This window comes from Macrotis lagotis, chromosome 1, assembly GCF_037893015.1.
Source record: "Macrotis lagotis isolate mMagLag1 chromosome 1, bilby.v1.9.chrom.fasta, whole genome shotgun sequence".
NCBI lineage: Eukaryota > Metazoa > Chordata > Mammalia > Peramelemorphia > Peramelidae > Macrotis > Macrotis lagotis.
Genome location: NC_133658.1, coordinates 854,081,638 through 854,094,460, shown reverse-complemented (window position 1 = coordinate 854,094,460; position 12,823 = coordinate 854,081,638).

The window sequence follows — 12,823 nt, the reverse complement described above, 5'->3', positions numbered from 1 at the left end:
TGAGGACTTCACACCCTTTCTTCTCTATAGCATGACCAGGGTATTCCTAACCCTTTCCTGACTAATCCATTTTTCCTCTCAGACTCCCCCTCATCTCTCTGGCTTACCCCTACCCATCTGTCTTTCCCTATTCCCAGCTGCATGGGGGCCAGATGGGCGGCTCTGGCCCCAGCCCAGTGGGATGCTCCATCCTTAGAGCTGTTGTTGTGTGTTAGCAGTCTGTCTCCTGGCCCTGCTTCACAGAGGACTCTTCTCTCCAGGGAATGACTTGGAGAGAAGGGGACTCCCTCCCCTGGCTATGGACCTCTGTCCTTTGCACTATGAGGATGAGGGGAGGTAGTAATTCCCCCATCCTCTTACCTATAACTCTTCCCATCTCTCCAACCCAATAGCCTTCATCCCCATCTTCTCATTCTATCACTTCTCCTTCCCTAGGTGGTACAGTGGATAGAGCACTGGTCTCGATGACAGGAGGACAGGAGTTTGAAGCCAGCTTGAGACACTTAATTATTACTACCTGTGTGATCTTGGGCAAGTCATTTAATCTTGATTGCCACCCAACCAGGGCCATCTCTAGTCACCCTGATTCATTTCTGGCTACTGGACCCAGATGACTCTGGAGGAGAAAGTGAGACTGGTGACTTAGCACAGCTCCCCCTCATTGAAATCCAATTCACATGCTTGTCATGGCATCATTTCCCTGATGTCATGGTCTTCTTCAAAAATGAAGGACAAAAACATCCCTCATTGCTCCATCCCTGAACCCCCATCTTCCTATTTCTTATAGGATAGGGTTTCAGCCCACCTAAGCACTGGACTTGGGGGGGTGGTGTCAAAGAATCAGGTTTACATCTGAAGTCTAATACTAAGCATGGGCCAATTGTCTGGGCCTATTACCTCTTCTGTAGTGAAGAGATTATACAACATGGTCTCTAAGGTCCATTTTACCTTTTAAGTCTGTGATATTTTCACTATTCCCCAACCCAACCTTAATGGTTTCCCTCTGCCTTCAACATCCTAACTTCCTTCTCCATTAACCTCATTGCCCTGGACAGATGGTCTTCTGGGCAGTGTTGTGGGGGGGGGTGTGGAGATAGGGCTGGAGAAATATTACAGGAATACAAGTGTGTGTTTGGTAGAGGGGACTTCTCATAGAAAAACCCTAGGTAGAAGGTGGGGGTCTCAGATGATCCCTACCAGGTCTGGAAGTTCCTAGCCTTTCCCTTGGCCAGGAATTATCAGACCTTCTCCCTCTGATCCCCTCCAGGGTTAAAAACAGAGGCTAAAAATAGGCATGAGCTGTTTTATGAATTAGGGAGATGTCTTCAGGCCAGAGTTTGGGGGATGAGGAGGGGAATAGGGAAATGAAGTGCCTTCTGCCCTGAGACAGACCTTTTCTCCCCCCACTGTGAGATGAGGGCTTTAGATGTCCCCCATGATTTTAGCCTAGAAAAGAGAGGAGGTTCCCTATCCCTGGCCTGGAGTTGCCTGTCAGGGAAGGGGAGCAGACAGACAGGGGTAGTTGCTGGAGAGAATGAGGAGTTTCCATCTCCAGATTTATTTGGTTGTTTTTGTGTGTCTGACAAGAGCAGGGAGGCCTGTAGGACAAAAACACCAGCACCTGCCCCAAATCCCGCCTCCCCCACATACACTCCTCACTCCTCTACCCCAGTACCCTTTCTTAGTCCTTGCAGGCAGGCGGCTGAGCCTGGACTCAGCCACAATCAGTCCCTTGTTAGATGCTGGCCTCGCCTCTGGCATCTCTGCCCAGTAAGTAGCCCCAAACTCCACCCTGGCCTCATCCAGCCAAGCTGGCTCCCCTCCTTCCGACAGTGGGAGGTCAGCCTAACATAGACTCAGACATTCAGAGTGGAAAGGAAGACTTCAGAGGACCCAGAATGCAGCCTATATTCATGAACAAGAGTCCTCTCCAGAATGAATCCATCCAGCCTCTGACTGATACCAGATGAGAGATGTAGGCATCTCTAAAATGAAAGGCTCAGACCAGACAGCCTCTAAAATCCTTTATGGGCAGGCAGCAAGGTGGCACAGGGGAAGGAGTGCCAGGCTTGGAGTCAGGAAGACCTGAGTTCAAATCCAACCTTAGACACTTACTAACTGTGGGACCCTGAGCAAGTCATTTAACCCTGTTTGCCTCAGTTTCTTCAACTGTGAAATAAGCTGGAGGAGCAAATGGTAAATCACTCCAGTATTTTTATCAAGATAATCCCACAAAGAGGTCACTCAGAGTCAGCACATCTGAACAACAAGATCCTTTCCAGTTCTAAAGCTATGATTTGATGAACACCTCCATAGATGAGGAGCTCTCTCTTACCAAGAGAACCCATTCTATTGTTGTACAACTTTTTAAATTATTTTATAATATTTATATTATATTTATTATAACATTATTATCATTTTACTCTACATTGAGTTGTTTCCCTGGATCTGTTTCCCAAGACCAAGAACAAATCTAACCCCTCCTCCTAACATCCAATTAATTAATCAATCATCAAGCATTTACTGAGTTTCTACTATGTCTTAGGCAGCTAGGTGGTCTTGAGTCAGGAGGAGTTGAATTCAAATCCAGCCTTCAACACCTACAAGTTATGTGACCTGGGCAATCATTAACCTCAGTTTTCTCATCTTTGAAATGGACATCATAGCATGACCTACCCAATAGGATGGCATGAAGATCAAAGGAGATGATAATTGTAATGCTCTTAGCACAATTCACGGAGCAGAGTAGGTACTGTAGAAATGTTCACCTGGAGTCAGGAAGATGAAATCGAATCTGATCTCAGATGTTCCCTGGGCAAGTCACTTAAAACTATTTCCTTTAATCCACTGGAAAGGGAAAATGTAGATCTCTCCAGTACCTTTCCCAAGTACATCACAAAGGGTTCTCAAAGAACTGAATACACCTGAACAACAAATTAGTATTACCTGTTACCATCCAGATACCAAGCTGGAATTGGAAATACAAAGACAAAAGGGAAAGGACCCCTACCCTCAAGAAATTTGATTTTTGGGGGAGGGAGGAGTAGGGTGATGACCACCTATCCCTCCATATGAATATGTCACTAGATGGCACAGTGAAGAACATGCTAAAACTTAAAGAGTCAAATTCTACCACAGACACTTACTAGCTATGTCATCCTGGGCAAGTCACCTAATCTCTCAGCCTCAGTTTCCTTATTCACAAAAATGAAGATGATACTAAGGCCTATCTTCCAGGATTAAATGAGATAATAATAATAAAGTGCTTTGCAAACCTTTACTTGTTATATAAATGCTAGCTATTATAGAACTATATATAATACACGTATGTATCAAAGGATGTTCTCCGTGTGTTCATGTGTGTGTGTCGAGACAGGAAGAGACTGAAGATTAGAGGCAGGGATGATTCTGGGATCAGTCTGTGGAAGAGATGAGATAACATGGGGCCAATATAGGTAGGTATAGCTATATAAATACACACATATCTATATACATCTCTATATATACCACAATATGTACAGATATACATATTTGTGTGGGTATAGCTATGCAAAAATATAAAGATAAAATTCACATATGCAAGTGCATAAACACACATGTATATTGGTATGGGTATAGCTATGTAAATATATATATATACATATATATATATATATTTCTGGATACAAATTAGCAGAGAAGAAAACACTTGCTCTTGGTGGGAATCAGAAAAGTTTTGTGCAGAAGGTAGGTAGTATTTAGAGCTAAGTCTCAAAGGAAGCAAGGTGAAGGAGGAGGCAGAGTTCTAGACATAGGGAACAACTAGGAAAAACTGAGACAGACAAATTACCTGATATCTCTCTCAGACTCAGTTTCCTCATCCATAAAGTGAGGGCAATAATGGCATCAATCTTCCAGGATTAAATGAGATAATAATTAAGTGCTTTGCAAACCTTCACATGCAAACTATCACATGTGATAGTTAATGCTAGCTATTATAGAGCAATCTATCTAGCTATCATCTATCTATATGTGTAGATATGTATGGACAAAGCTATGCAAATTTGTAGATGTAGCTTTACATCTATATGAAAGTGTTCATATGCATATATATGTATATATGTGTAAATATATATATATAGAAAGAGATGCATCTGTATATATATATATATATATATTACATACAAAATAGATACAAATTATGAGAAAGGAAAGGAAAGCATTAGCCCGGGGGTGGTGGGGGGGATCAGGACAGGTTTTGTGCAGTAGGTAATATTTAGAGCTAAGTTGTGAAGGAAACAAGGTGAGGGAGGTGGCAGAGTTCTAGGCATGGGGGACAATTAGAAATGGAAAACTGATACAAATACTCAGTTTCCTCACCTATAAAATGAGGCTAAAAGCAGCACCTACCTCCCATTGTTGTGAGTATTGAATGAAATGATATAATATTTGAAATTGTATTATATTTGAAATATAATAAATTATATTAAATGAAATACTTGTAAAGCCTTTTTAGAAAACCAATAAAGCACTATATATAATAATATATTATATTAATATATGTAATATGTATATTTATATATATTAAGTACCAGCTTTATTTCATGAATGATCACACACAGTCAATATGAGATGATTGAAGAGGGAGTGTTAAGAAAGACCTTGAGTGGAGCAAAGTGCCTGAACTGAGCTTTACAGGAAGGAAGGGATTGTAAAAGAAGGAGGTGAGGAGGAGGAGGAAGGACTTTCCAGACATGGGGGATTGTTTGTGAAAGAGACATGTAGGGGTAGCTAGGTGGCACAGAGGATAGAGTACTGGCCCTGGAGTCAGTTCAAATCTGGTCTCAGACACTTAATAATTACCAAGCTGTGGGGCATTGGACAAGCCACTTAACCCCACTGCCTTGCAAAAACCTAAAAAAAAAAAGGAAGAGACATGTAGATGGGAATACAGCTCAGGAGACAGACTGGGCTGGATATTCATATATGAATATCTTCAATATAGAGAAGATACTCATTGATCTGATGAGATTGTGAAGTAAGAGAATGTAGAGAGAGAAGAAAAGAGAACCCAGGACAGAGCTTTGAGGTACACCCACAGTTAGGGAGCCATGATATGGATAATAACCCAGCAAAGAGAGAGAGGAGAAATCAGATAAATGGGAACTAGAATCAAGAAAGCCAAAGGGAGAGAAAAACCAGAAGGTGTCCCGCAAGACCAAAGGTGTCAGAGAAGTCAAGAAGGCTAAGGACTGGGAAAAAAAGGTCATCAGATGAAAGAGATTAAGAGATCATCGGTAATTGAAAAGAGCAGTTTTAGTTGAGTGATGGAGTTGGGAAGAAGCCAAATTGCAAAGAGTTGAAAGAAGAGAATTAGGAACAAGTGTCAACGCTTCTAAGAGTATGGGAAAGCAAAGAGAGACATATGGCAATAGCTAGAGGGAATAAGTAGGGTCAAGTGAGGGTTTTAAGGATGTTTTAAAGGATGTGCTTTGTCTGTGTGTGTGTGTGAAGAAACTAAAGATTAGAGGCAGGGGTGATTCTGGGATCAATATGTGGAAGAGATAAGAGAACATGGGACCAAGGATATGTATGCTAATTTAAAGTATGCCAAGGTGGGAGCCCCTAGTTGCCGGGAGGGCTAAAGCAGAGGTTAGAGGATTCCCTAGCAAAATTACTGTCTCAAGAAATTCAAGAAATGGGGGTTGAGCATGGGTTAATGTGTGGATTCAATTGTCTTGAAGGTCCCTTCCAGCTTTAAATCCATGATCCCATGGATATGCACAATGACTTCAACAAACTAAATGAAATGAACACTGAAAGAACAAAGGAAATGACATCCTTTAAAATAAAATTTTAAAAAACTTGACTTCAAAGAAGAGATAAGAAAATGCATCTCCTTCCTTTTTTTTGGCAGAGGTGGAGGACCATGGAAACATAGCACAGCAAAATGTCAGAATTCATTGAAGTCTCTAATAATTCCTGCCCCCCTCTTTGTCCTAATTATAAGGGAAGTATTTGAAATGTTTTTCCCTTTTCTTTTCTTTATTATAAGGGAAGGATTTTTGAGGGACTGAAGAAGCAAGGATATATTAGGAAATGTAGTATAAAAACAAAAGATAGCAATCCAATTTTTAAAAATAAATGTTTAATTTAGTTAAATTAAGAAAAAACATTCAAGGACATAGTGGGAAGCTGGCCCACATGGTCTCCAGGGTCCTTTTCAACTCTGAGAATCTTATGATTCTAAGTTCCGAAATTCTAAAAGGTTCTGGATTGTTTAAAAGTTCTGAAGTGTTCTCAGGTTCCCAGATTCTAAGGTTCAGCAAAAAGTCCAAGAGATGAGCCATCCCACATTTAACTTGATAAGTTGTTGTTTGTCCTGTATTCTCAAAGAAGACCATGACATCAGGGAAGTGATGCTTTGTCAAGCACATGAATTGTATTTGAATGAGGGGGTGCTATATGGAGTCCCCTGTCTCACTTTCTCCTCCAGAGTCATTTGGGTCCAATGGCCAGATATGAATCAAAATGACTGGAGATGGACCTGGATGCAAGACTATCAGGGTTAAGTGATTTGACCAAGGTCACACAGTTAGTAAATGACAAGTATCTGAGGTGGGATTCAAACTCCCATCTTTATAACTCCAAGGCCAGTGCTCTATCCACTGCACCACCTAGCTGCCCTAACTAGCTGAGTGAAAGGTCAGCAAACCACATGGCCTCATAGAGCTTCTCTTTCCTCATCTGTAAAATGAGCGCAAAAATGTTTACATTTCCTTTCCCTCTTTAGCTTCCCCTCTCTACTAGAAGTGAGAGCAGATGGGGGAGGACAGAAAGATTTGGGGGAAGTTTCAAAATTTGCTAATCCCAGCCCCAGATGCCTCCAGGGAAAGATGAAAGTAATTTCTGACACAACACTGGTACTTTGAGAATTAGGGAACCTGGGTTCAAATATCGACTCTGATCTGGGTTCCCTGTCTCTGTAAAATTGCAAGGTTGGGCTAGATGACCTCCAAGTTCATTTCTAGATCTAATTTTCTTCAGCCAGACCTTCCAGTTCTATTCATCTACTCATTCTGGAACCCCACTCACCCACCCCAGCACCCTTGATTTCTCATCCTAATCCCCAAGAGTCTGCTGAGGGGTAGAAGTGTCCCAGTGGGTAGAGATGGCACTTCCCATCACTGTGTCTGAGTCTTGGAGTATTTCAGGTGTGTGATTTCATACTCACACACATTCATCCATCCATCCATGTATAACTGCCTCTGTCCTCTGACAGGAACCAGCTCTGTGATCCTGGGCAAGTGATTTGACCTGTCTAGACCTCAGTTCCTCAACTATAAAATGAGGCTAATGATACTTGCTTCCTTCCTATACAAGATTTGTTCAGAGGAAAGTACTCTATAAAATCTTAAAGTACAACATGATTTTGAATTACTTTTGTCATTGTTACTATAACTCTGCATCTCCATGTTGCAGTGTTCATGTGTCAGAGAACACCTTTATTTATACACATTTGTACATACAAAGTTATATCTTTCACATCTATATCAAGGGTCAGCATAAGAAATTAAATGGGAATTTTTTGATACTTTTGCAAAAATCACTGCCTACAATAGATGATACAGAAAAAGTTTAGAAACTCAGAAATGCATAAGATATATGTATAATATTATAAAACATCAATGTATTTTATCTTTTAATACCATAATAATTCACACTTCTTCTCTGGGAAGAAGAAAGGTCAAAAAATTTTTTGTAGATTTTTCCAGATGCTGGGGGGTGGCATACCCCTAATCCCAGCAATGTGAAAGATATCTCTATCTATCTATCTATCTATCTACACACACACACACAAAGACATATTTGTGTGTGTCCTCCAGGATCTACAGTTCCATTCACAATCACACCATCCTTTCACCCTTCACTCTCCAGGCTGGGTGCAGATGACCCAGATGTTTTGTTCTCTTTTTGCCTTCCTAGAAGTCCCTCAGCCTCCTCTCCCCAAGCAAGGAGTGAGCCCATGCCCTCCAGGCATGAGGTAGAGGAAAGGAAGGGAAGAGTGGAAGATCTTGTAGGCCACCCTGGTCTAGGAATCCTGACATTTTGGCATCAGTCTTTCCCCAGCCCCAGGGGACCTTGGCAGCCCCAGCTGTGGGCATTCTTGAGGCAGCTGGTGGTGATTAGCAGCTCTGATCACCTCGTGGAGATGCCATCTGGGGTAAGGGCACAGAGCCCAGTGCCAGCAAAAGTTAAGGCTGCAGCTGGCCCCCATCCTGACTGATCCTCCCAGGGATTCCCCAGGAGTACTAGAGGCAAGAGGCAAAAGGGTGGAGCCAAGGCTCGATTGGAGTAGGAGGTGTGTATGGGGGGGGGGTGCCTATGTATGTATGTGTTTGTATAGAAGGGGGGAGGATGTTTGTACATCTGTAAGTCCACATGAGTAATTGAAGATTCTGTTGATAAATAATAGCAGTCACAGAGTCCAGCCAAGATTCTAGAAGTTCCTGTTGTCTTGACCCATTCTACTCTGTCAAATCACAAGGACTCTGAAAAAGGAAAGGATCCTCCCCTAAATGTCCTAGATTCAGACTCCCAAGATACCTAGTGAATCTGATTCTAGAACAACCTCTCCTGAAGGGAAAGAAGATGAAAAGTTTTCAAATAAAACCCACCCTAGACTCAAGGGCTCTGGAACATGAAATAAATAAGATTGATGATCTCTAGGCAATCAGTGTCTCTCATGGGACGCCTAGTTTAACTCAAACTTAACTAAGAATTTCCTCTGCCAAGTCCCCATCAACTGCTCATGCAAGATCTAACTGAAGACTTCTGGTCTGGCCCCAAGACAGTTTGTTCTTCTTCAGGGTAGCTCTAATTTGTTAGGAAATAATTCCTGATATTCAAGCAAAATTTGCCTCTTTGTATCTTCAATTAAATAATAAACATTTATTAAGGGCCTACTATGTTCCAGATATTCTGTTAGGCACTGGAGATATAAAACCAAAAACAGAGAAGAGTCCCTTCCCTCAGGAAATATATGTCTTACACATGATATATCTTCAAATACTTGAAGATGACCTCCATGTCCCCAGTAACAATAGTACATTTAGAAGAAGCCTTAAGATTTACAAATAGTATCCTCACAATAACCCTGTGAGGTTATTACCCCCCCTCCATTTTACAGATTGGAAAAATGAAGTAGACAAAGGTTAAATGACTCCCTCAGACAACTGATAAATGTCTCAGGTAAGATTTGAATTTGGATCTTCATGTCTCTGGGGCCACCACCTCACTGCCAAACTACTTTCCATCCCAGGTCAAATATGCACAGTTCTTTCAACCCATCTCTGTATGGCATGGTTCCCAGGCTCATTTCCTGAAATGTGGATTTGGTGTGATCAGGGCAGAGGATGGTAGACTTGTTAGTTCAGTTATTAGAAATTCTTGACTTTCATCCCTTAGTTCAGGCAGCTCTTGGATCCTGGATCAAGATGCCTTGATATGAAATATCTAGCTGTCTTCCATCTTCACCATGATCTGCCAGTTCTTGCTGCTGCCTCATAGCCAACCTCCTCAGAGGAAAAGACCTCAGACTAGCTGCCCAAGCTTCCATCTCCTTTAGGACATAGGGTATCACATCAGCTTAAAGGCTGGGGTCAGGGGTCTTCCATATTCTCAAAATCAACCACTTTCATCTGTATTTGCACAACACATTTTCTACCTCTTGCTACCAGCCCAATCTTCCAAATGGGATATGATTCAAAGAGCAACCCTCTTTTTGGTTAAAGTTTTCCAATCTCCCACTGCTCTTGTCTTATGAGGGTAGGGAATTAGTGTCCTCTAGTCCATGATGAACATTTTCACACTTGGTCATATCTCTGACTCTGAATCCAGAAGAGCATCATCCGAATCCCTATCCATACCCTCTATAACCTGATTTTTCATTCCCATCCCACTTAGCATTCCCACCCCAAAGTTTCATCCTGATTCCACAGATTTCTAGTGAAATCTCTGGAATGCTTATTCCCTAAGCAACAAACTTCCCTTCATCTGAAATCTAGTCCTCTTCCACTCCTTTTAACTACTAGTTATTACTGAAACCTGACTTTTGTCTGATGACCTAGACTTCATAGGCAGTTGTCATACTCCTTGTTCCTTATTGCTATTTCTGGGTTCTTCCCATTTCTCCATCATTCTTTTCCTTTGAAATTTATGCTAGTCAAATCTATTGTCTAATCCAAATCCTGATAGTTGTTTTCTGCAGTCTCTCAGGTCATTCCCCTTCCTTCCTCAAAGAATCTCATACCTGGCTTAAAATTTTTCTCTTTCCCCACTCCTGTCAACATACTAGAGGACTTCAATATACATCTTGATTCCCCCTCAAATACCCTAACTACTCAGATCCTTAACCTACTCATGTCCCATGAGCTACTCCTCCAGAGGACCCACATCAGACACTCAAAGATGGTCATACCTTTGATATTCCCATCACCCACAAATGTACCACTTTCATGTTAAAAAATTCTGGAATCCCCTGACTGACCTTATTCTAGAGGGTTTTCATCTCTTCTTCTACCTTCCCTTACATAACCCTATTTTTTTATCCATATGTGACCTTTATTCCCTTGACCCCAGGTCAAATCTCTCTCAGGTCATCTCCCCTACACTTAGCTACTCTCTTGTTTCCATCTTGACCCCTTGGTGAACCAATTTAACTTTACGCTGTCCTCCTTTCTTGAATTCCTGGCCATCTTTTCACATCACCAATTATACCCAGTCAAGCTTGAACCTTGTTTCACTCCCATCATTTGTCATCTTCACTCCTACAGTTGTGTGGCTGTGTGAAGGTGGAGAAAATCATGTAACCATTCTGACTGGTTCCATTACAGATTTATGTTACACAGACTCAACTGGGCCCTCACTGCTGCTAGATAATCCTGCTATACCTTTCTTATTAGCACTCCTCAATGACTCTTCCAAAAGTTTATATCCCTCCTCAAATCTCCCATGGATCTTCCTGACTGCAGTATCTTAGCCAAGAAAATTGTCTTATATTTTACAGAAAAAATCAATGCCATTCACCATAAGATCTCTCTTTTCTCCTCTTCCTCATTGCCTGTCAGCCAGCTAGATAGTCCAATAGATAGAGCACTGGCCTTGGAATCAGGAGGATGGGAGTTCGAATCTGGCCTCAAACACTTGATATGCACTAGCTGTGTGACCTTGGGCAAGTCACTTAACCTTGATTGCCTCCTTTCCAGGGCCATCTTCAGTCATCCTGATTCATATCTGGTCACTGGACCCAGATGGCTCTGGAGGAGAAAGTGAGGCTGATGACTTAGCACAGCATTCCCTCACTCGAATTTATGTATTTGTCATGGCATCACCTCCCTGATGTCATTGTCTACTTTGAGAATGAAGGATAAACATCTCTCATTCCTCATCTCTAGTCATACAAGTGTCTGCCACTCTCCTTCTTCCCTCCTGTGTCTCATGTTGAAATGACTTTACTCCTTACCAAGGCTAAACCCTCTACTTGTTCAGGTAATCCATTCCACCCCATATCCTCCAACAGATTGTCTGTCTCCTCTGTCATTCCCACTCTCCTTATTTTCGATCTCTCCATCACTACTAGTTCATTTTTTACTGCCTACCATAAAACACTTGGGGGGGAAAAAACCTCCACTTAGTCCTTTCATCCCTGCTAACTCTTCTATTTCTTTTTTGCCTTTTGTAGCCAAACTCCTCAAAAAATCAGATTAAAATAGGCGCTTCTACTTTTTCTCCTATTACTCTCTTTTTAACCCTTCTCAATCCAACTTCTATCTAAACATTCTACAGAACTGCTCCCTGCATACTTAATGATATTTTAGTTGTCTAATCCAAAGACCTTTCTTTGTCCTCATTCTCCTTGACCTCTCTGCAACCTTTGATGCTGTTGATCACTCTTTGATACTCTCTTCTTTCTAGGTTTTCAGGACATAATTCTCTCCTGGTTTTCTTCCTGCCTAACTGCCCCTTCTCTGACTTCTTTGCTGGATATTCATCCTTTGCTGGATCATGCCCTCTAACTGTAGGTGTCCCTCAGGCAGTTGTCCTGGGTCTTCTTCAGGGTCTTTTGTCCTCTTAAGATGCCAATGGGCATGCCCACAACCTCTATATGGAATGGTATAGGTTAGGAAAAGTGATAAAGCCTCATAAAACTGATCAAGGAATAACCCTATCTATCCTCATCTGTCAACATTCCCCAGTAAAACTCAAGCCAATTTAAAATTAAATTGGAAAGCAGTCAACAAAATAAATAAAAATACAATAAAACATAGATATTACATCAATATGCAGCCTATAGGGATCCTTGTGTATGGATTAGTGGTCCCCATTTCTAATTGAGTTTTGTACAAACCATGTGCTGGGTCAAAAGGATTTTAGTTCTCTGATGACAAAATAGTATCCACCAGAAAGTTTGAAAAACTCTCTTGCTTATTTGTGAGCTATTCTAACTCTACATTTATTTGTAAACTACTATGATTCATGTGGAACAAAATATAAGCTGTTCTGTGCCTAATATACATTTGTTATCTTGAGTTTGTTTATAAATTAGAAAACATTGTCCACATTTGGGGAAACTACTCTTCATGAGCTATAAACTCTTGCTGAGGACAATGAGTCAAAAGGTATAATGATCTTGGGAAGCTCTGGAAAATAAGGAAACTGAGGCCTAGAAAGCTAAATTGACTCAAAAGAGTTAAGATCTAAATCCAGATCTCCTCAAGGGTATTGAACTAGGAAACCTAGTTCCAGGTGTCAGCTCTTCCTCTAATGTGCTGTGTGACCAGAA